The 23414-nt window shown below is 49.5% G+C and overlaps 2 long non-coding RNA genes across 2 annotated transcripts; both read left to right on the top strand.

Moving 5' to 3' along the window:
- The first annotated feature begins 4488 nt into the window (after positions 1-4488).
- On the top strand, positions 4489-22614 carry LOC103169762. Its single transcript, XR_003758806.1, has 2 exons — positions 4489-4548; positions 22562-22614. It is a non-coding gene; the product is annotated as an uncharacterized LOC103169762 (long non-coding RNA).
- LOC120638339 lies at positions 12628-14861 on the top strand. The gene is made up of 2 exons (XR_005659951.1): positions 12628-13108; positions 14306-14861. It is a non-coding gene; the product is annotated as an uncharacterized LOC120638339 (long non-coding RNA).
- Positions 22615-23414: the final 800 nt, after the last annotated feature.

Genomic DNA, 23414 nt, shown 5'->3' with positions numbered 1-23414 from the left:
TAAAATGGGGATTAAGACTGTGAGCCCCATGTTGGACAACCTGATCACCTTGTATCCCCCAGCGCTTAGAAGCATGCATAGTAAGCGCTTAACAAATACCACCATTTTTTTTTTTAATTTTACGTTCCTTGGAAACATGGAAGGGAGTCAGTGCCAGATCCCAGGGAGGCCTGGTGGAGGAGGACGCGGAAGCCCCTGGATGTTTGTGGCGGGGGAAGGCTGCAGTCGTTGTGGATCCACACAGCTGCCTGGTGGAGAGGAGCCAGGGAAGCGTGCCCTGAAGGAGCCCTTTCATTCATTCATTCATTCAATAGTATTTATTGAGCGCTTACTATGTGCAGAGCACTGTACTAAGCGCTTGGAATGAACAAGTCAGCAGGTAGGGAGGGAGGCCCAAGCTGGGATTCATTCATTCATTCAATCGTATTTATTGAGCGGTTACTGTGTGCAGAGCACTGTACTAAATCTTCTTAATCTTAATGGCATTTGTTAAGCGCTTGCTACGTGCAAAGCACCGTTCTAAGCACGGGGAGGGATACAAGGTGATCAAATTGTCCCACGTGGGGCTCGCCGTCTTCATCCCCATTTTACAGATGAGGTAACCGAGGCACAGAGAAGTGAAATGACTTGCCCAAAGTCACACAGCTGACTAAGCGGCAGAGCCGGGATTAGAACCCATGACCTCTGGCTCCCGAGCCCGGGCTCTTTCCACTGAGCCACGCTGCTTCTACTAATCACTTGGGGAAGGACAATATAACAATAAACAGATACGTTCCCCGCCCACAACGAGCTCACAGTCTAGAGGGGAAGACAGACATTAATCTACATAAATAAATAAGTAAATTACAGGTTTATACAGATATATAAAAGTTCCCACTGGTGGATTTTCATGTGAGGGGATGGAGCCGTAAAATCACGGACCGCCCGCCCGAAGTGGACTTGGCTCACACAGACGGGCGCTCGCTGCCTCTGTCAGCACCAGCCACTTGAGGCCGTTCTGGAACAGGGCTTACCTGGATCACCTTTCGTGGACCGGTATCTAAAAGTCATTTAAGGACCGTAAGCCCGTCAAAGGGCAGGGACTGTCTCTACCTGTTACCGACTTGTCCATTCCAAGCGCTCGGTACAGTGCTCTGCACATAGGAAGCGCTCAATAAATACTATTGAATGAATTTAAGGAGCTCTGCCGCTTTTCACTTTCAACCTCGCTGCCCCGACAAATCTGATTCCAATTCCTGATTCCCGCTGAGCTCTTCAGGCAGGCTCCTGGAAGCCGATTCGAGCACGAGGGATCTCCAGAGAAAAAGAACCCAAAGTAACTTGGCTCTGGTGAGACCTGAAAGGGTTCACCCCGACTCCTCCTCAATATCCCGGGCGGCTTCATACCTCACCGAGCGATTCACCATAAGATGCAGTGTGGCCTAGTGGATAGAGCAGCGGTCTGGATGTCAGAAGGATCTGGTTTTTAATTCTGGTTCTGCCACTTGTCCGCTGGGTGACCTTGAGTAAGTCACTTCACTTTTCTGTGTCTCATTTAGCTCTTCTGTAAAATGGGGATTAAGACTGTGAGCCCGATGTGGAACGGGGACTGTATCCAACCTGATTAGCTTATATCTACTCCAATGCTTAGTAGAGCGCCTGGCACATAGTAATTAATAATAACAGTAATGTTGGTATTTGTTAAGCGCTCACTATGTGCAGAGCACGGTTCGAAGCGCTGGAGTAGACACAGGGTATTCAGGTTGTCCCACGTGAGGCTCACAGTCTTAATCCCCCTTTTACAGACGAGGTATCTGAGGCACAGAGAAGTTAAGTGCCTCGCCCACAGTCACACAGCTGCCAAGCGGCAGATCCGGGATTCGAACCCATGACCTCTGACTCCCAAGCCCGTGCTCTTTCCACTGAGCCACACTACTTCTCTAATTACTTAACAAGTACCACAGTTATTATTTCTATTAATAAATACCATTTTTAAAAAAAGAAAGCAAAAGGGGGGCTCGACATGTATTTAAACAGTCCTTGCCTCATCTTCCCCACCCCCCCAGTTCTCAGGACACGGGAGTGGAGGAGGGCTAGTTGCCAACCTTCTCACTGTACCTCGATCTCATCTATCTTGCCACCAACCCCTCGCCCACATCCTGCTTTTGGCCTGGAACCGCCCTCCCTCCTCAAATCCAGTAGACGCTCTCCCCACCTTCAAAGCCTTATCGAAGGCACATCTCCTCCAAGAGGCCTTCCCCGACTAAGCCCTCCTTTCCTCTTCTCCCACTCCTTGCTACCCCACCTTGCCTCTCACCCTTTATTCATCCCCCCCCTCCAACCCACAGCATTTATGCACATATCTGTAATTTGATTTCTCTATTCTGATATCTGCCTCTCTCTCTCTCTAGACTGTAATCTCATTGTGGGCAGGGGATGTGTCTGTTATATTGCTATACTGTGCTCTCCCGAGCATTCAGTGCAGTGCTCTGCACATAGTAAGCACTCAATAAATATGACTGGCCGACTGAATGACTGAATGCCTAATTAAACTAGGGTCCCGAGCTGCTTTGGCCTCCGTCCAGCCCCTTGATTTCCCTGCCGCCATTTTGAGGTACCCAGGCCTCTACCACTCTGGACCGACCCTTGTGCGCAGCAGGAAGTCACTAGACTTCTTAGTGCTTCTTAACCCCACCGTGCCTCTTCTTAGTGACTTCTAGCTGTCGCTTAGTCCCTACCCTTCCCTCCACCCCCCCAAATGAGAAGCGGCATTGCCTACTGGATAGAGCACGGGTCTGGGAGTCAGAGGACCTGGGTTCTAATCCCGACTCTGCCAGTTGCTTGCTGTGTGACCTTCTCTGTGCCGTCACTTAAAGTCTGTATCTCAGTTTCCTCAAATGTAAATGAGGATTCACTCCTCCTTCCTCCTACTTAAACTGGGAGTCCCATGGACTGTTGCCCAACCTGATATACTTTTTTTTTTTTAAATCTACTCCAGCGTTTAGAACAGTGCTTGAAACACAGTAAGTGCTTAACACATACAATAAAAAATAGATGGGAAGGCACAGACCAGTTGGGCCAGCTTGGCTCTCTACAGCGTGCTACTTTAGCAGCCGGCCAAGCTAGAGAGAGAAGACGGCGATATAGGTCCAGCGACGACATGTGCAGAATCAGTTATCAACCCGCCTCAGTCAACAAGGCTTTCCCCCTCTCATCACCTCACTAGCTTGGGACAGGATGGGAATTCCACGCTCCCTCCTCATTTATCAACTGATTGAAAGGAGAAAACCTGAGTTATCTTTAGGGGAAAATTCTACTGCCATGTGTAATCTCTTTGGGGCTTGATCCCTCTGATTCACTTGCGAGCTTTGTCTGGAGAGAGAGAGTGAGGGAGAGAAAGAGAGAAAAGGAGGATGGGGAGAGAGACAGAGAGAGATCCAGACCTCTTCGGTGCCTGCAGAGCTTTTAGCACATGGCTTGATGCTAATTTAGTTGATTGGGTGGCATTACTGAGATGGAAACAGCATGGCCGTCAACCCCCCTCCCCCCGAAAATTAACTGCCACTGTCTTCCCACGGAGCGTTTTTTTGGCTCTCACTGGCATGAGCCGGGTGCCATAGGGAGTTTTGACTGCATTACTTTCAAGAAAAATGTGTGCTGCAGATCAAGATTCACAGTGGAACATTTCAGCCCCATGAATCATCATGTATTCAGAGACCCGATTCCTCGTAACGGCGATCTATTTACAAGCATGTAGAGGATTGTAAGGTTTTACGGTACTGCAGTTTGCAAGAAGGAAAGGAAACGTATAAAATGCATTGCCCTTGCCCAGCTCTGGCCCCAAAGTGCACCCGGGAATAATAATAATAATAATAATGGTATTTGTTAAGTGCTTACTACGTGCCATGTACTGTACTAAGCTCCGGGGTGGAGACGAGCAAATCCGGTTGGACACAATCACCGTCCCACGTGGGGCTCACGGTCTCGATCCCCATTTTACAGAGGAGGTATCTGAGTCACAGAGAAGTTAAACGACTTGCCCAAGGTCACTCAGCAGACAGGTGGCTGAGCCGGGATTAGAACCTAGGTCTTTCTGACTCCCGGGCCCATCCACTAGGCCTCGCTGCTTCTCGAATAATGTTTTAGGGATGAATGCCTCACATGTCCAGTTTCCTTTCCTGCTGTAGGACGATCGGTTTCATCTTGGATTTGGTGTTATGCCCCTCTTATCCCCACAAAACATCTTGCTAGTCTCCCTCCAGCTGCGAGTCAAAGGATTTTGGGGTTTTTTTTTTGTTTGTTTGTTTTTTGGGATTTTTTAATGGCATTTGTTAAGTGCTTTCTATGCGCCAGACACTATATTAAGCTCTGGTGCGGATACAAGCTAGTCAAGTTGGACACAGTCCATGTCCCACATGGGACTCACAGTGTTAATCCTTATTTTACAGCTGAGGTAACTGAGGCCCAGAGAAGTGAATTTAAGGGGCCTTCAATTCAGCTGAGTCCACCAATTCCTAATGGCCTCCGACCAGGCTACCGACAGAAGATGTTCTCCCGAGTCTTGCTGAGGTGAGTGAGGCAGGACTGCCTCCTGATCCCCGACCGCTTTCTTAAACGTGGGATGGAGGGGAGGAAGGAGTGGTTAAAAAATTCCCAAACCACACTTCTGTGTTTCCTCCTTTAAGGGAACCGGGAGAGGAGTATCCCAGCTCGGCCACTTGTCGGCTGTGTGACTTTGGGCAAGTCACTCGACTTCTCGGTGCCTCAGTTACCTCATCTGTAAAATGGGGATTAAGACTGTGAGCCCCACGTGGGGCAACCTGATTCCCCTGTGACTACCCCAGTGCTTAGAACAGTGCTCGGCACATAGTAAGCACTTAACAAATACCGACATTATTCAAGCTATGATATGTGGGCAGAGGAGGGAGGGTAAAGCTCATTGTGGATAGGGAATGTGTGTCTATTATATTGTGTTGTACTCTTCCAAGTGCTTAGTACAATGTTCTGCACACAGTAAGTGCTCAGTACATACAATTGATTGATGGAGGATGGGACAGTCAAACAGGTGAAGACTGTTGGTGTGAGATTTTAAGATCCTTAAACCCAGGATCACGTCACTGTCTTCTGTTGTAAGCTCGTTCTCTAGCCTGTAAGCTAGTTGTGGGCAGGGAATGTCTGTTATGTTGTTGCTCTGTACTCTCCCAAGCTCTTAGTACAGTGCTCTGCACACAGTAAGCGCTCAATACGTACAATTGATTGATGGAGGATGGGACAAACGGTCAAACAGGTGAAGACTGTTGGTGTGAGATTTTAAGATCCTGAAGACCAGGATTATGTCACTGTCTTCTGTCGTAAGCTTGTGCTGTGGGCAGGAAATGTGTCTGTTATTTTGTTGCTCTGTACTCTCCCAAGCTCTGAGTACAGTGCTCTGCACACAGTAAGCGCTCAATATATACACTTGATTGATGGAGGATGGGACAAACAAACAGGTGAAGACTGTTGGTGTGAGATTTTAAGATCTTTAAGCCCAGGATTATGTCACTGTCTGCTGTTGTAAACTCCTTCTCTAGACTGTAAACTAGTTGTGGGCAGGTAATGTGTCTGTTGTTGATCTGTACTCTCCCAAGCTCTGAGTACAGTGCTCTGCACACAGCAAGCGCTCAATACATACAATTGATTGATGGAGGATGGGGCAAAGCCTTCCTTCAGACTACAGTTGACAGTTGAAAACTGTTGACGCGAGATTTTAAGATCCTTGAGGACAAGGATCGTATCACTTTCTTCTGTTGTGAGCTCACCTTGTAGACTGCAAGCTTGTTTTCTAGTCTGTAAGCTTGTTGAGGGCAGAGAATGTGTCCCTTATATTGTTGCGTTGTAGGACTCAGTACAGTGCTCTGCACACAGTAAGTGCTCTATAAGTATGATTGATTGAACTAAGTGCTTCGTTGAGCACAACAATCAATCAGTCATATTTATTGAGTGCTTACTGTGGGCCGAGTGTACTAAGCACTTGAGAGAGCTTCAGTTAAGCTTCCAGTTCTGTTAATCGTATTTATTGAGCACTTACTGTGTGCAAAGCACTGTACTAAGCGTTTGGAATGTACGACTCGGCAACAGATAGAGACAATCCCTGCCCAACAACGGGCTCACAGTCTAAAAGGATCTACGATGGATGTGAGCAAAGGCCCAGTCTCCTCATCAGAGAAGCAGCGTGGCACAGAGAAGCAGGATGGCTCAGTGGAAAGAGCCCGGACGTGGCAGTCAGAGGTCATGGGTTCGAAACCAGGCTCTGCCACTTGTCAGCTGAATGACTGTGGGCAAGTCACTTCACCTCTCTGGGCCTCAGTTACCTCATCTGTAAAATGGGGATTAGCTGTGAGCCTCACGTGGGACAACCCGATTACCCTATATCTACCCCAGCGCTTAGAACAGTGCTCTGCACACAGTAAGTGCTTAACAAATACCGACATTATCGGTCTGGTAGGAGGGCCACTTCAGGATACTTCGTGGAGGGAGGTTTCCCCCTCCCAGCTCCCCAGATGCCAACCAAAAGGAAAAGTCAGCGTATTTATTGAGTGCTCACTGTGCTCAGAGCACTGTTCTAAGCACTCGGGAGAGTACGATACGAAAATAAACACATACATTCCCTGCCCTCGACAAGCTTACGCTCTGGAGCGGTAGACGGACATTAATAGGAATAAATAAATTACGGATATGAAAATAAGGGCTGTGGGGCTGGAAGCAAGGATCGATAAGTAGCTCCTAAATTAGAAAGATTGCTAAATAATCTGGGCTGGAGTCTTGCGTTCCCTTTGAAGGAGCAGGATATGTTTTCCCAACACTACATCAACTAGCTGTTTAGAGTTATGGCCAAATAGCAGAGGGAGAGATTTCCCTTCTGTCCAGTCACATGCTAGAAGCAACCGCGAGCTCTTCCTAGAAATAGAAATAGCCTATTTTTACGGAGATTGCAGCTGTCCAAATAGCGACTCCGGACCAAGTGAGTGATATAGGTACCGTTCCAATGTGAATGTTTGTATTTGTGGACGTCTACTGTACTGACCTGCTGACTCTCTCCGGAGAGTTTCCTTCCCCGCTGAATCGAAGCAGACAGACGTACAGATCTCAGGCCCCCTTTCCCTCCCAGCATCGTCTCCGGCAGAATTCATCGAGCCCCTTTCGTGCAGAGCACTGAACGAGGCACTTAGGAGCGTATAATAATAAACCCTGCCCTCAAGGGGCTTCACAGTTTACTCACGCACACAGAGGGCTGGAAGTTTAGCTCAGAATAATGGAAGTTTTTATGAAGCTTCTCTCCAAAGCCGTGGAGAAACTGACTGAGGCATCTAGGGCTACTGGGCAACAGACGTATGGCAGTTTCTGGTCAGTTTGGGATTTATCCTTGAAAGGAATAATTCAATTCAATAGTATTTGAGTGCTTACTATGTGCAGAGCACTGTACTAAGTGCTTGGAGTATACAGTTTGGCAACAGATAGAGACAATCCTTGCCCAGTGATGGGTGAGGCAGCGTGGCTCAGTGGAAAGAGCCCGGGCTTGGGAGTCAGAGGTCATGGGTTTGAATCCCGGCTGTGCCACTTGTCAGCTGTGTGACTGTGGGCGAGTCACGTCACTTCTCTGGGCCTCGGCTACCTCATCTGTAAAATGGGGATTAAGACCGTGAGCCTCACGTGAGACAACCTGTATGTCCCCCAGCGCTTAGAACGGTGCTCTGCACATAGTAAGCGCTTAACAAATACCAACATTATTATTATTATTAATCATCCCTGATAAAGGCAGTTCTTTCCTCTGACTGAAGTACCGGTTGTTTTAGGAAGCACCCTGCTATCTCTTCTGCTTACTCCGAAATCACCCCTCTTCACAATACTCAGCGGATAGGCCACGCCACCACTGGGCACTCGTAAGGCTACCATCACCCTACCCACTGTCAAAGGGGGAGGGCTCACCCCTCGATAGACGCCCCTAGATAGACGCGACTGATTCTATTTCGGGGTGATCTAGAGAGTGGGGAAATTGGATAGGTGGGAGAGGGGACAATCAACCAGTCAAACAATCAGTGGTATTTATTGAGCCCATCATCATCATCATCATCATCACCATCCATCTAGACCGTGAGCTCGTTGTGGGCAAGAATGTGTCTATTTGTCGTTGTACTCTCCCAAGTGCTTAGTACAGTGCTTTGCACACAGTAAGCACTCAATAAATACGATTGAATGAATGAAGGAATCATCATCATCAGTGGTATTTATTAAGCACTTATTATGTACAGAGCACCGAACCAAACGTTTGAGAAATTACAATACAACAGAGATGGTAGACACATTCCCTGCCCAAGGCAAGCTTACAGTCTAGAGGGGCAGACATAAAAATCAATAAATAGTTTATAATACAGAATTTATAGATATGCACAGAAGTGCAGTGGGGTTGAGGATGAGGTGACTAATGCCCAAGAGTCACAGAGCCAAGAGCACTGAGGATGCAGAAAGGAGAAGGAGTTGGGGTGAAGAGGGTTTAATCGGGGAAGGCCTCCTGGAGGAGATGTGATATTAATAAAACTTTGAAGGTGGGAAGAGTAGTCTTCTGGCAGATATGGACGGGGAGGGAGTTCCGGGCCAGAAGGAGGATGTGGGAAAGAGGTCGGAGGCGAGCGCTTTCTGTACGCAGAGCACTGTATCAAGTGCTTCGAAGAGTATAATACAAAGAGTAGGTAGACCCGACCCCTACCCACAAGGAGCTTACGGTCTAGGGGGGAGGAATACAATCCTGGCCCAGGGCATGGGTGTGGTCGGGCATGACTCTGGGACTTGTCTTATGCCGTCGAATCGTCTCCACGGGCGACGCCGCGGACACATCTCTCCCAGAACGCCCCGCCTCCATTTGCGATCGTTTCCGGTAGTGTATCCAGAGAATTTTCTCGGTCGAAATCTGAAAGTGGTTTTCCACTGTCACCTTCCGGGCCGTAGAATTGAGTCTCCGCCCTCTACTCTCTCAATTTCATGCCGCTGCTGCCCAGCACGGGTGAGTTTTGACTTGGAGCAGATTGCCTGCCACTCGCCCAAGCTAGGAATGGAATGGGTATGCCTCTGCTTGACTCTGCCTGATGTAGTCGAGATGGTAAATTACAGGAAACCCTCTAGGTGCGATGCGTGACTCTTCCTGATGTAGTCGAGACGGGTAAAGTACAGGAAAGTCTCCAGGTGCGACCCTGAGAGGGGAATCTGAGACTCCATTTGGACTTTGTGGATGCCTCTCTTCTAAAGAGTACAGGTACACGGTTAACACACGCGTCAAACAAGCTGGGCAAGAACGGTCCACGCCGCCGAACGGTGGCTCTGCTTTTCACCTAGATAATGAAGTGATGACCGTTTGTCCCTTTATCCCAAAGAGAAAACACATTCTGAGATGAGAAGACATATTTCCCAGGTACTAGAAGGAGAGAGCAGAGAGAGAAGCCAATCTCAGCCTTTCATTTTGAGCAAAATGGATTTAAGTTTCTGGGGAGGGTGATGGGTTAGGTGAAAGGGACAGTGCTTTTTCTGATGCGATCCCTAACTTGCGTTCAAGAAGCAGCGTGGCTCAGTGGCGAGAGCCTGGGCTTGGGAGTCGGAGGTCATGCATGGGTTCGAATCCCGACTCTGCCACGTGTCGGCTGTGGGTCTGTGGGCAAGTCACTTCACTTCTCTGGGCCTCAGTGACCTCATCTGCAAAATGGGGATTAAGATTGTGAACCTCAAGCGGGACAACCTGATGACCCTGTATCTACCCCAGCGCTTAGAACAGTGCTCGGCACATAGTAAGCGCTTAACAAATATCACTATTATTATTATTATAATCTCAGATGCAAAAGAGCTTTTTGGTCTTCTCTCTTCCTCTCCCTCCTCCTGCTTTTCTTCCTCATCATTTTCCTGCCCTCCTTCTCCTCTTCTTCATCGTCTTCATTTGCATACTTGTGCTTCCCCTTGCATAGAACAGTCAGTGCCATTCCAACCATATTAAATAGAGAATCAGTGTAGCCTAGTGGATAGAGCACAGGTCCCAGAGTCAGAAGGACGTGGGTCCTAATCCCAGCTCTGCCACTTGTCTGCTGGGTGACCTTGGGCAAGTTACTTCGCTTCTCTCTGCCTCGGTTACCTCATTTGGAAAATGGAGATGAAGACTGTGAACCCCACGTGGGACAGGGACTGGGTCCAACCCGATTATCTTGTATTGGCCTCAGCACTTAGTGCAGTGCTTGGCACATAGTAAGCTCTTAACGAAAACCAGGAACAATAAAATTAGACTTGGTTCTGACCCTCGATGTTTCCACCACCCTCACACTTGTTTTCCCTTCAGATGAAGGAAATGGGTTTCTAAGGTTGTACGAAGACTTTTTCCGATTGCTCTCTCAGAGATTTTGGTGCCCGTACTCTACTGTGTCCTAATTTTGGAGGGGTTTGAGTGTATGTAAGGAAAGGAGATGGTAGTAATGTAACCTGAGATGTTTATCTTTCTGTTTTCTTTAGCCCCTGGATTCTGGAAGGCTTGAACGAACCTCTGGTACTGATACTGATCTCCGGGGCCTTTCTCTCCAAATTTTCTGCCCATTAGCTTTCTAACAGCACCATTTTCTTTGCCAAGATGTTTGCTTAAAGGTTTTTGAGTCACAGTGAAACATAAAAATATTACAGTCTTCCGCCAAACATATCCTGGCTGGTGGCACTAAGAACAAGAAGAATCCTGAAACAGAAACCACACTTGACCGTTGGAAAGTGCTCCGTGGCTAGTTCTTATAACATGAGGCCCTGGGAATTCTCCTGGGGGACTTGAGTCCCCGAGAAGTCTTCTAAGGAATCCCGAGATGGACATTGATTTTACAGAATAGCGTGGCTCAGTGAAAAGAGCCCGGGCTTGGGGAGTCAGAGGTCATGGGTTCGACTCCCGGCTCTGCCACTTGTCGGCTGTGTGACTGTGGGCGAGTCGCTTCACTTCTCTGTGCCTCAGTTCCCTCATCTGGAAAATGGGGATGAAGACTGTGAGCCTCACGGGGGACGACCCGATTACCCTGTATCTCCCCCAGCGCTTAGAACGGTGCTCTGCACATAGTAAGCGCTTAACAAGTACCAACATTATTAGAATAGAGGATATTAGGTCTTGCAGCCGTGAGGGGCACCGGGTCAGTCAGCGGGCTTTTAATCGGAGAAAGCAGCCACCCCTTCCTGGAGCCGGAACGTTCTGCGGGAGAAATCCCGGTTCCGAGACTCACGGCATCTTGGGCTTAGCCCCAGCGCGGCTTTGGATCGGCTGGTTAAACTCAGGAAAGTCATTTAACTTTTCTGGTCCTCTTCCCCTTCTCGACCAACCAGTGGCACTTACTGGGCACTTTCCGTGCACTCGATTTGATCCTAAGAACTTTGGAGAAAGCAGTAGAGTCGGTGGGCTTGATCGCCGCCCTCGAGGAGTTTACGGCCTAGAGAGGGAAACAGACATTAAAGTCGATTAAAGCTGGGAGAAATGACAGGATACAAGGTTATGTACTTGTGGGCTCTGGGCGTGGGATACATAGGCGGAATGGACTTTTTTAATTAAATGGCATTTAAGTGCTTACTATGTGCCGGGCACTGCGCCGAGGGAAGCGCTAGAGAAGCAGCCTGGCCTAGTGGCAAGAGCACAGTCTTGGGAGTCAGAGGTCATGGGTTCTAATCCCGGCTCCGCCACTTGTCTGCCGTGTGACCGTGGGAAAGTCATTTAACTTCTCTGTGCCTCAGTTACCTCATCTGTAAAATGGGGATTTGAGACGGTGACCCCCACGTGGGACAACCTGATTGCCTTGAATTTTCCCCAGCGCTTAGAACAGTGCTGAGCACATAGTAAGCGCTTAACAAATTCCATAATTATCATTATTACTAAGGCCTGAGCTACATACAGGCTAATCTGATTGGGCGCAGTCCCTGACACACAGAGGGTTCAGTCTTAATCACCATTTTACAGATGAGGCAATTGAGGCCCAGAGAAGTGAGGTGACTTTTCCAAGGTCACACAGCAGACAGAGTGGCAGAGCTGGGATTAGAGCCCAGGTCCATCTAGACTGTAAGCAGCTGTGGGCAGGGGATGTGTCTGTTTATAATTATATCATACTCTCCCAAGCACTTAGTCCAGTGCTCTGCGCACAGTAAGCACCCAATAAATACGATCGACTAACTCTGACTCCCAGGCTCATGGTCTTTCCACCAAACCACGCTAGCTTGTGCCACACAGCAGGACTGTGAAGCCGAAATGAGTTAATGAGACGTGGCATGGATAGAACACGGACCTGAGAGTCAGAAGGGACCTGGGTTCTAATCCTGGCTCCGTCACTTGTCAGCTTTGTGACCTTGGACGACTTCCTTTCTCCCTTCCTCAGTTAACCCACCTGCAAAATGGGGATTAAGACCGTGAGCATCGTGGGGGCCAGGGACCGTGTCCCACCTCATTAGTTTGTATCTACCCCAGCTTTTAGAACAGCGCTTGACACATAGTAAGCACTTAACAGATACCATTATTATAATGAAGACGGAAAAGCGTTTTGGGGAAAACAAAAACGCTCCGTGAATTCGGTTCAGCTTCTCCGGCCGGGGCCACCCCGAAGGGGGTCTTCGAAGCCGTAGGCGGCCCAGGCCTCAGGTGAGCCAAAAGTTAACGGACCGCGGTCGACCTAGCGGGAGGTGTTCCGGAACTTTCTCCAGCCAGCCGTTGGTCTCCTCTTAGCTGTCAGTCCGCCTTCCTGTCGGGGAAATGTTTCTCAAAGAGAAACATCCCTCAGCAAGTCCGAGGCCCCTCTACTGGCAAACTGGGCTCGACCGGTGCTGATTTTTGGAAACTGCCCAACTCCTCCTGTGGGCCCAGGCGTTCCGCGACCGCTAGGAGGAAGGGGATGCGGAGCTAACGGGACAAGACGACGGAGAGGAGCTGACGGCGTTGCCGAAAGGGATCGGGCCCGTCTCGGTCAGAGGCGGTTTTCCTCGCTCCGTGTGTTGTGCGTAACCGAGTCCTCTGTTGGTAAACACGCACGAGGCCGCTTCCACCCACGCCGGGCCGACCTAAGGCAGGGCGACCCAGCCTCGCGTAAAGCCGGCCGGTCCGCCATGCGAGGAGGTCTGCTTTATTTTAGCAAGTGGAGGCGGGGGGCGGGGGGCGGGGGTCGTGTTTCCCCGCAGAGTTCACTTAATGACCCGGAGACTCGGAGAAACCGTAAGCTGTTTGTCATTTGACGCAGTGATGCTTACGTCTGAGAAGGGAGCCTTGGTCTGGGAACGAGGGAGTCGGGATTAGGTTTCAGGCTGGGGATGCCTCCTCCGATGAATCCTTGCCATCTTCCGAACACCCCACTTGCGGTTCTGAGCTCCACGTGGGGCAGGGACTGTGTCCGACCCGATTTGCTTGTACCCACCCCAGTGCTTAGCACAGTGCCTGGCGCACAGTAAGAGCTTAACAAATGCCATGATGATAATAATAATATTTATATAGATATTATTAAGATCCACCTTCAGGGCAGGCTGACCATATCAGGCGGTCTTGGAAGAGCAACTCTGCTCTGACACGATGATCCCCTACACTTTTGTTGAGAGGACGTGGTCTAAAATTAGTCGATCATATTTATTGAGCACTTATTAGGTGCAGAACAATGTACTAAGCACTTGAAAGAATATGATAGAACAATAGACACATTTCCTGCCCACAACGAGCTGACAGTCTAGAGGGGCAGACAGACAGTGCTATAAATAAATAAATTACAGATAGGTATACAAGTGCTGTGAGGCTGGGAGGGAGGATGAATAAAGAGAGCAAGTCGGGGCGATGGAGAAGGGCGTGGGAGAAGAGGAAAGGAGGGCTTAATCAGGGAAGGCCTCTTGGAGGAGATGGGCCTTCAAAAAGGCTTCGAAGAGAGAGGGAGAGTCACTGTCCTTTGAGGAGGGAAGGCTTTCCAGGCCAGAGGCAGGACGGGAGCGAGAGGTCGGCGACGGACCTCGGACAGACCCATTGGTTAGGCATTTTTTTAAAGGTATTTGTTAAGTGCTGACTGTGTTCGAGGCACTGTACTAAGCACTGGAGTGGATACAAGTTAATCAGGTCGGACACAGTTCACGTCCCACAAGGGGCTCACAGCCTTAATAATTCTCATTTTCCGGATGAGGTAACTGAGGCACAGAAAAGTGAAGTGACTTGCCCAGGGTCCCCCAGCAGACGGGGGGCAGAGCCGGGATGAGAACTCAGGCCCTTCTGACTTCCACTGGACCGCCCTTTGTTCCGCATATGGGAACCTCCTCCGTTCTTGTACCCTCTTTCCCCTAGGTCCGGTGGAAATGAAGGGCAAGAATATCCTGGGGTAGAATTTATCGGATGCTCGGTGTGAGAGAAATCGCCCGAAACCAAACATTCCTCGCTGAGAGCATCCCGTTCCCCGGGGGTCTTGGTTCGGCCGATGACCGCTGCCACGGACAACTGTGCGGTCTGCACCTAGTGCCTGGGAAAGGAAGAGATAAAGAACCCAACGCGGCGAGGTAAAAGCGGGTGTTTTTATTTGAAGGGAAGAGACTGGGCTATGTTCACTCTGAAAGTGGTTCTGGATACCAGATCAGCTAACTACAATTTAGGAGGTCTTATGTGTAATCTGCCCAGTCCCAGATATTTTAATTCTATGTTGCAAAAATGTATGAGCCAGCTGGCCTCCGACTAAATATATTCAGGGTTCAGTTCTAAACAGTAATGTTTGGGAAAAGTACAATCTAAAACAGACAGCTCTGTATGTGTTTAGATTTTGCTTTCTTTCCACTTTTAAATATTAAAAATTGACTCCAGCTGTGGGGTAGAAAGTAACGCCTAACCTATAAAAACATTGACAAATAAATCACAATGCAATTTGCCGTGCATTTTTCTGAGGTCTAAACACCAGTTCTTGAAAGGAATTTTCCATTATTACATCTTGGGAAGATAACTTCTTCATGAAAAATTCATTTGACTTTTATATTTCATAAAATCATCACATACCATTCCCACATTTGGGACCCGATCGTGTTATTGCTTCTGCGGACCTCGCCTCAGACTTTCCAGTCATTCATAACCTCTGGACATGGCGCTGCTCGATAACGTGATTTGGGCCCCGGGGCGGGGGGAGGTGAGGGGGCTACCCGGGGGATCTTCCTTGCAGAACCCCACTCCGGCTTGTCCCCCTGAGGCTCCGACCATTTTTCCCGGTCCGATGTGTCGTCGGGTCCTGCTGGAGCGATGGGAAAGATCGAAACTAAATTCCCGTGAAGTCGGGACAGCGCTCCGCGGTGTCGCTGGTAGCGTGGGGGCGTTCCGCTTCGGGAGTTGAAAACGTGGGCTTCGGCTTTCGGGGGCGTCGGCAGTGTCATGGGAATAGGAGGGGGAAGGGGGCGGCAAAGTAGGGGAGGATCGGACACCCGGAGGCCCAATTCCTGCCCCAACCGAGTCGACCAGGCGGGGATCTTGTCTACCAACTCCGCTGTGTCGCATTCTCCCGAGCATTTAGTACAGTGCTCTTTGGCGTGCTACAGTGGAGAAGCGGCATGGCCTAATGGAGAGAGCGTGACGCTGGGATTCAGAAGGTCCTGAGTTCGAATCTCAGCTCCTCCAGTGTCTGCAAGGGTGACCTTGGGCAAGTCACTTCATTCAGTAAGTCGTATTTATGAATGCTTACTGTGTGCAGAGCACTGAACTAAGCACCGGGGAGAGTGCGACATAACAATAAGCAGACACATTCCCTTCCCATATCCTCTTTGCATCAGTTCCCTCATCTGTGAAATGGGAATTGAGATCACTTGACTTCTCTGGGCCTCAATTACCTCATCTGGAAAATGGGGATTAAGAGTGTGAGCCCCGTGTAGGACGGGGGCCGTGTCCAACCCGATTCGCTTGTAACCATCCCAGGGCTAAGAACGGCCCTCGACACATAGCGAGGGCTTAACCAACGTCGCCATTGTGAAAATTGCCCTGCACACAGTAAGTGTTCCATAAACACCATAGATGGATTGATTGAGCACTTGGAGGTCAAAGTTGACCCAAGCCATCTGCTTTGCACCCCGTCCCTGAGACTTATTCATGAATCCCGAAGCGGTCAGGTCCGGATCCTGCTGTGTCTCCTGGTCGGAATAATAATGGTGGTATTTGTTAAGCGCTTACTATGTGCAAAGCACTGTTCTAAGCGCTGGGGGGATACACGGTGATCAGGTTGTCCCACGTGGGGCTCACGTTTTGATCCCCGCTTTACGGATGAGGGAACTGAGGCACAGAGAAGTGAAGTGGCTTGCCCGAAGTCACACAGCTGGCGAGCGGCAGAGCCGGGATACGAATCCATGATCTCTGACTCCCAAGCCCGGGCTCTTTCCACTGAGCCACGCTGCTTCTCGTAATAATATTTGCTATGGTAACTGAGGCATAGAGAAGTTAAGCGATTTGCCCAAAGTCACACAGCTGACAAGAGGCGGAGCCGGGATTAGAACCCATGACCTCTGACTCCCAAGCCCGGCCTCTTTCCACTGAGCCGCGCTGCTTCTCTAAACCAAATCCCATGGGCATAGCTGTGCTCTTCTCCACCTTGGACAAATCCTGCGGAAGGGGCTGCCTCTAACAACAACCCCTTGGCCACTTGGGAATTTTCACCTCATGATTACAACAACCCTTCCCCTCCCCTCAGCACTGTGCTCATTTCTATATATTGTTTGTGACCCTATTGATTTTGTTAATGAGGGGTGCATCCCCTTCATTCTATTCATCGTGATTATGTCGTCTTGTTTTTGTCCCTCTGTCTCCCCCGATTAGACTGTGAGCCCGTCACCGGGCGGGGATCGTCTCTCTCTGTTGCCGAATTGTACATTCCAAGCGCTTAGTGCAGTGCTCTGCACATAGAAAGCGCTCAATAAATACTATTGAATGAACGAACAAACGAACAACCCCTTGGCCGCTTGGGAAGTTTCACCTCGCGATTACTCCCCGCCACCGCCATCACCAATAGCAACAACAACCCGGCCGGGCCACCCCTTTAACAACCTCAGCTTTCGGCCATCACTCGGTCTGGTTTGTTGTCGACTGTATCCACTTGTGTTAGTCTCCGTATTTATTCTCAAATTCTCTTTCCTTCCGTTACCCGCCGCTCGCTGTGGGCAGAGAAGGCGTCTCCCAGCTCTGTTGTTTGCACTCTCTCAAACGCTTAGTGCAGTGCTCTGCACACAGTCGGGGCTCAATAAATACAATTGAGATTGATCTGTACCTATTTGTTGATTTGCCTTTGTTTCCGTTGGGTTCGTCCGTGAGGTCGTTATGGGCGGGGAATGTGTCTGCTAAATTCTGTTGCGCCGTACTCTCCCAAGCGTTTAGTACAGTGCCCTGCACGTAGTAAGCGCTCAATAAATACCACTGATTGATTGATACAAGCTAATCAGGTTGGGCACAGCCCATGACCCACCCTGGGGCTCAGGGTCTTAATGCCCGTTATTTGTACTCTCCCAAACGCTTAGTACGATGCTCTGCACACAGTAAGTGCTCAATAAACGCGATTGATCGATCCATACCTATTTTTTGATTTGCCCTTGTTTCCGTTGGGTTCGTCCGTAAGGTCGTTACGGGCAGGGAATGTGTCTGCTAAATTCCGTTGCGCCGCACTCTCCCAAGCATTTAGTACAGTGCTCTGCCCGTAATAAGCTCTCAATAAATATCACTGATTGATTGATACAAGCTAATCAGGTTGGGCACAGCCCACGTCCCACCCTGGGGTTCCGAGTCTTAATCCCCATTTCACCGATGAGGGAGCTGAGGCACAGAGAAGGGAAGGGACTTACCCCAATTCACACGGCGGATGAATGGCGGAGCCGCGATTAGAAAGCGGGTCCTTCTGGTCCCAAGCCCGTGCTATATCCACTAGGCCATGCTGCTTCTCGGTCTTCTCGCCGACTGCCGTTGCTCCAGGGAGTTGGGCGGTTTCCGCCAGTTCCTCACTGCCCTCCCGACCGAGGCCGCTTCTCCAGACCCTTCCCTGGTGCCCTGGCACAAGAGGGCAGAGGAGAATGGCATGGGACGCTAAGTAATCATAATAATAATGTCGGTATCTGTTAAGCGCTTACTATGTGCGGAGCACTGTTCTAAGCGCTGGGGGAGATTGACGGGGTGATCAGGTTGTCCCCCGTGAGGCTCCCAGTCTTCGTCCCCATTTTCCAGATGAGGGATCTGAGGCCCAGAGAAGTGAAGCGACTTGCCCACAGTCACCCGGCTGACTAGTGGCAGAGCCGGGATTCGAACCCACGGCCTCTGACTCCCGAGCCCGGGCTCTTTCCGCTGAGCCACGCTGTCTGTCACTAATCAGGGCCAGTGATCCGGAATCACTGCACGGAGGTGGTCGTCGTTCTTGTTCGTGCCAGTCGGCCAGTTGTGTTTGTTGAGCGCTTACTGTGTGCGGAGCACTGTATTAAGCGCTTGGGAGAGTGCGATATAAGAATAAACACACACATCTCCCGCCTGCGATGAGCTTACAGTCTAGAGAGGGAGACGGACATTACTATAAATAGATAAAGTTACAGTTAGGTCCATCAGTCCTGTGGGGCTGGGAGGAGCGATGAATGAAGGGAGAGAATCAGGGTGACGCAGAACGGAGTGGAAGAAGAGGACAGGAGGCCTTAGTCAGGGAAGGTCTCTTGGAGGGGATGTGCCTTCGCTAAACCTTTGAAGGGGGGAGAGTAATTATTAATGATAATAATAATAATTATGGTTTCTGCTATGTGCCAGGCACTGTACTAAGCACTGGGGTAGATACAAGCAAATTGGGTTAGACACAGTCTTCGTCCCACTCGGGGCTCCCATTCGAAATCCTCATTTTACACATGAGATAGCTGAGGTCTAGAGAAGCGAGTCGACCTGCCCGAGGTCCCACTGCAGACACGTGGGGGAGCCGGAACTAGAACCCAGGACCTTCCGACTCCGGGCCGGAGCTCTATCCGCTAAGCCGCGCCGCTTCTCTGGTTATTGTTAAATGCTTCCTATGTTCCAGGCACTGTACTAAGTGCCGGGGTAGGTCCAAGACACCGGTTGGCACCGGTTGGTGTATGGAAGCTTGGGGATGTGGGTCAAAGGGCACCTCTGGGGCATTTCTGGGCATTTAGGGTGCGGGCGGGCTGTGGGATTAGCTGGCACAAATCAGAGGAGACTGGGGACTTTATTCCCCCCCACCAGAGCCCTGACACTAAGTGAACTTCACCTGTCTCACATGACAAAGGAATATTTAATAATGTTGGTATTTGTTAAGCGCTTACTATGTGCACAAGACTGTTCTAAGCGCTGAGGGAGATACAGGGGAATCGGGTCGTCCCACGTGGGGCTCACACTCTTCATCCCCATTTTCCAGATGAGGTCAACTGAGGCCCAGAGAAGTGAAGTGACTTGCCCACAGTCACCCAGCTGACAAGGGGCAGAGGCGGGATTCGAACCCATGACCTCGGACTCCAAAGCCCGGGCTCTTTCCACTGAGCCACGCCACACGGCCTAGTGGCTAGCGCACGGGGCTGGGAGTCAGCGGGTCATGGGGTCTACTCCCAGCTCTGCCAACATGTCTGCTGGGAGACCTTGGGCAAGTCGCTTTACTTCTCTGTGCCTCCGTCACCGCTTCTGCAAAATGGGGGTTGAGACTGTGAGTCCCACATAGGACACGGATTGTGTCCCACCCCAGCGCTTAGAACGGTGCTCGGCACAGAGTAAGCGCTTTACAAATACCACGATTATTATTATTATGAAGGTTAATAATAATAATGTTGGTATTTGTTAAGCGCTTACTCTGTGCCGAGCACCGTTCTAAGCGCTGGGGGAGATGCAGGGTCATCAGGTTGGCCCACGTGAGGCTCACGGTCTTAATCCCCATTTTACAGATGAGGTCACTGAGGCACCGAGAAGTGAATCAGGTTGGACACAGTCCCTGTCCCACATAATGATGTTGTTATTTGTTAAGTGCCCACCATGTGCCGAGCACCGTTCTAAGCGCTGGGGTAGATACAGAGTCATCGGGTCGTCCCACGTGAGGCTCACAATCTTAATCCCCATTTTACAGACGAGGGAACTGAGGCCCAGAGAAGTAAAGTGACTTGCCCACAGTCACACAGCTGACAAGTGGCAGAGCTGGGATGAGGCTCACACTCTTAATCCCCATTTTACAGGTGAGATAACTGTTCATTCATTCATTCAATCATATTTATTGAGCGTTTACCGTGTGCAAAACACTGTACTAAGCACTTTGGGGAGTACAGTATAGCAACAAGTGGCTTGTTATAAGTGACTCGCCCAGAGTCAAACAGCAGACACGTGGCAGAACCAAGATTAGAAGCCAGGTCTTCCTGACTTTGGGACCCATGCTCTATCCGCTAAACAGCGTGAGAAGCAGCGTGGCTCAGTGGCACGAGCCCGGGCTTGGGAGTCAGAGGTCATGGGTTCGAATCCCGGCTCCGCCACTTGTCAGCTGCGTGACCTTGGGCAAGTCACTTCACTTCTCTGGGCCTCAGTGACCTCATCGGTAAAACGGGGATGAAGACTGGGAGCCCCGCGCGGGACAACCTGATCACCTCGTATCCCCGCCGGCACTTAGAACAGTGCTCTGCACATGGGAAGCAGCGTGGCTCAGCGGAAAGAGCCCGGGCTTCGGAGTCAGAGGTCATGGGTTCGACCCCCGGCTCTGCCACTTGTCAGTTGTGTGACTGTGGGCAAGTCACTTCACTTCTCTGGGCCTCAGTGACCTCACCTGTAAAATGGGGATTAACTGTGAGCCTCACGTAGGACAACCTGATGACCCTGCATCTACCCCAGCGCTTAGAACAGTGCTCTGCACATAGTAAGCGCTTAACAGATACCAACATTATTATTAGTAGTAGTAGTAAGCGCTGAACAAATGCCATTATTAAATAAGCTAAGCTGCTTCTCATGACAATGTGCTTCTCTCCAGCAACCAGCCAGTCATGAGTCTTCCCCGGAGGAAGAAGCCCTCCCGTTAGCAGGGCACGTGAAATTCCGGGCAGATGAGCCAGAGCTTCGCAGCCAGCTTCCATTCATTCATTCAATCGTATTTATTGAGCGCTTACTGTGTGCGAAGCCCTGTGCTAAGAGCTTCCAACGAGGCAAACCCTCTGCCAGCCATCCTCCTCCACTGCTAGGCAATCAGCCCCTGGACAGGCAAGGCCATTTTTATTCCCCGCGACGTGACAGCTGGAAAAGGAAATGAAAAAGGAGGGCACTCCTCCTTTGGGAGGGAAGAGTGGAATGTGCTCTCTGAAGTTTTCTCAGCTGAGATTAGATCATTTCTTACCTCTCGTCAGGACCCTCACTTGCTCAACCTACCTGTCTTGTCAAATGCAGAGAGGAGGAGCAGCATAGCTTAGTGGATAGAGCACGGGCCTTGGAGTCAGAAGGACCTGGGTTCTAATCCCTGCTCTGCCACGTGTTGGCTGTGTGACCTTGGGCAAGTCACTTAACCTCTCTATGCCTCAGTTACCTCATCTGTAAAATAGAGATGAAGACTGTGAGCCCCACGTGGGTCAGGGACGGTGTCCAACCTGATTAACTTGTATCTACCCCAACAATTAGTGCTTGGCCCATAGCAGGTGCTTAATAAGTACCATAATTATTATTAGACCTGGGGGCAAATCGGGGGGAGGAACAAAGCTGATTAGATGATGCCTTGTAGTACGTTTCAAATTACTCTGCGGGGGAGGTGAAAGTCCACTGATGACTCAGATCCGACGGACAGTTACTCTCCCCTTCTTCAAAGCCTTATTGAAGGCGCATTCATTCATTCATTCAATGGTATTTATTGAGCGCTTACTATGTGCAGAGCACTGTACTAAGCGCTTGGAATGGACAAATCGGTAACAGAGACGGTCCCCGCCCTTTGACGGGCGCACAGCCTAATCACATCTCAACCAAGAGGCCTTCCCTGACTAAACCCCACTTTTCCTCATCTCCCACTCCCTTCTGCGTCACCCTGACTTGCTCCCTTTGCTCTTTCCCCCTCCCAGCTCCCCAGCGCTTACGTATATATCCGTAATTTTATGTATTTGTATTGATGTCTCTCTCCACCCCTCTAGACTGTAAGCCCGCTGGGGGCAGGGAATCTGTTTATTGCTGTATTGTACTCTCCCAAGTGCTTACCTGGCTCTGCCACTTGTCAGCTGTGTGACTGTGGGCAAGTCGCTTTACTTCTCTGTGCCTCAGTTATCTCATCTGTAAAATGGGGATTAACTGCGAGCCCCACGTGGGACAACCTGATTCCCCTGTATCTACCCCAGCGCTTAGAATAGTGTTTGGCACATAGTAAGCGCTGAACAAATACCAACATTATTACAGTACTCTGCACAGAGTAAGCGCTCAATAAATACAGTTGAATGAATGAATGAATGAATGACTCCACGGCATTACCGAGCGCATAAAAGCAAGGAGCTTTCTTAAGACTGAATTCCAACACTGCCAGTCTAAAATCACAGTGGCTGCGACCGCGTTGTTGTTTGAAAAAAGTTCAAATTCCAAAGAAGAAACTTTTTGATTATTATCTTACCTAAACAGCAAACCTTGGTATTTACTTGGATTGCTCTCTGATTCCCCTGAGAAGAATGATGGAAAAAAAAAACCAAGCAGAGAGAGAAACATCTCCAAACGCAAAATATAAATTGCTGGTGCTTTTCCCGGGAAAGAATAATGAAGAAAAATGGAACCCCTCTGAGACCTGCTGTTTTCCGATGGACTACTCTGTCTCTATCCTACGGCGGAGATTTTACAGTTACCTACCAGATGGGTATGCTCTGAATTTCAGCAGAAACGTCGGCCACGGTAAAGTTTTTCTCTGGTCATAAGTCTGATGCATGACTGACTGAGATTCAAACAGCAAGGACAGAGCTGCGGTGGAGATGGAACAGTCGAGGATGGTCGCTTCCAAGATCACGGCGATTCTACTGTTCCATCCTTCCTTCTCCCCTTGTGGGATTATCTTTAAAACAAAAATAATGAAAAAAAATGAAAAAAAGTGAAAAAAATAATGAAAATAGAACGGTCATTTGGGGGTTTTTTCTGTTCTTGGTAACCCAGGATAATTTATTAAATATTTTTAAAGATATTTAAGTGTTATTATGTGCCAGGCACTGTATCAAATGCTGAGGTAGATACAAGTTAATCAGGCTGGACACAGTGTCGCACAACATGGAGCACCCAGTGTTGATCCCCATTTTACAGATGTGGTAACGGGGATAGAGAAGTTAAGTGACTTGCCCAAGGCCACACAGCACTTCTAAACAACAGAAATTCAGCACTCAATACCTCAAAGTTCTAATGGAATGTGATCATTTTACTCAACCTTTGCACTTGCCTTTATTTTGGGAGTGATTTTCTTTTTTATTTGTTATTTGGGGGTCACAGTCACTTT

Source organism: Ornithorhynchus anatinus, chromosome 4, assembly GCF_004115215.2.
Source record: "Ornithorhynchus anatinus isolate Pmale09 chromosome 4, mOrnAna1.pri.v4, whole genome shotgun sequence".
In the NCBI taxonomy this organism is placed as follows: Eukaryota; Metazoa; Chordata; class Mammalia; order Monotremata; family Ornithorhynchidae; genus Ornithorhynchus; species Ornithorhynchus anatinus.
Note: the sequence above shows the minus strand (reverse complement) of the source record. Positions and strands in the feature narration are given on the sequence as shown.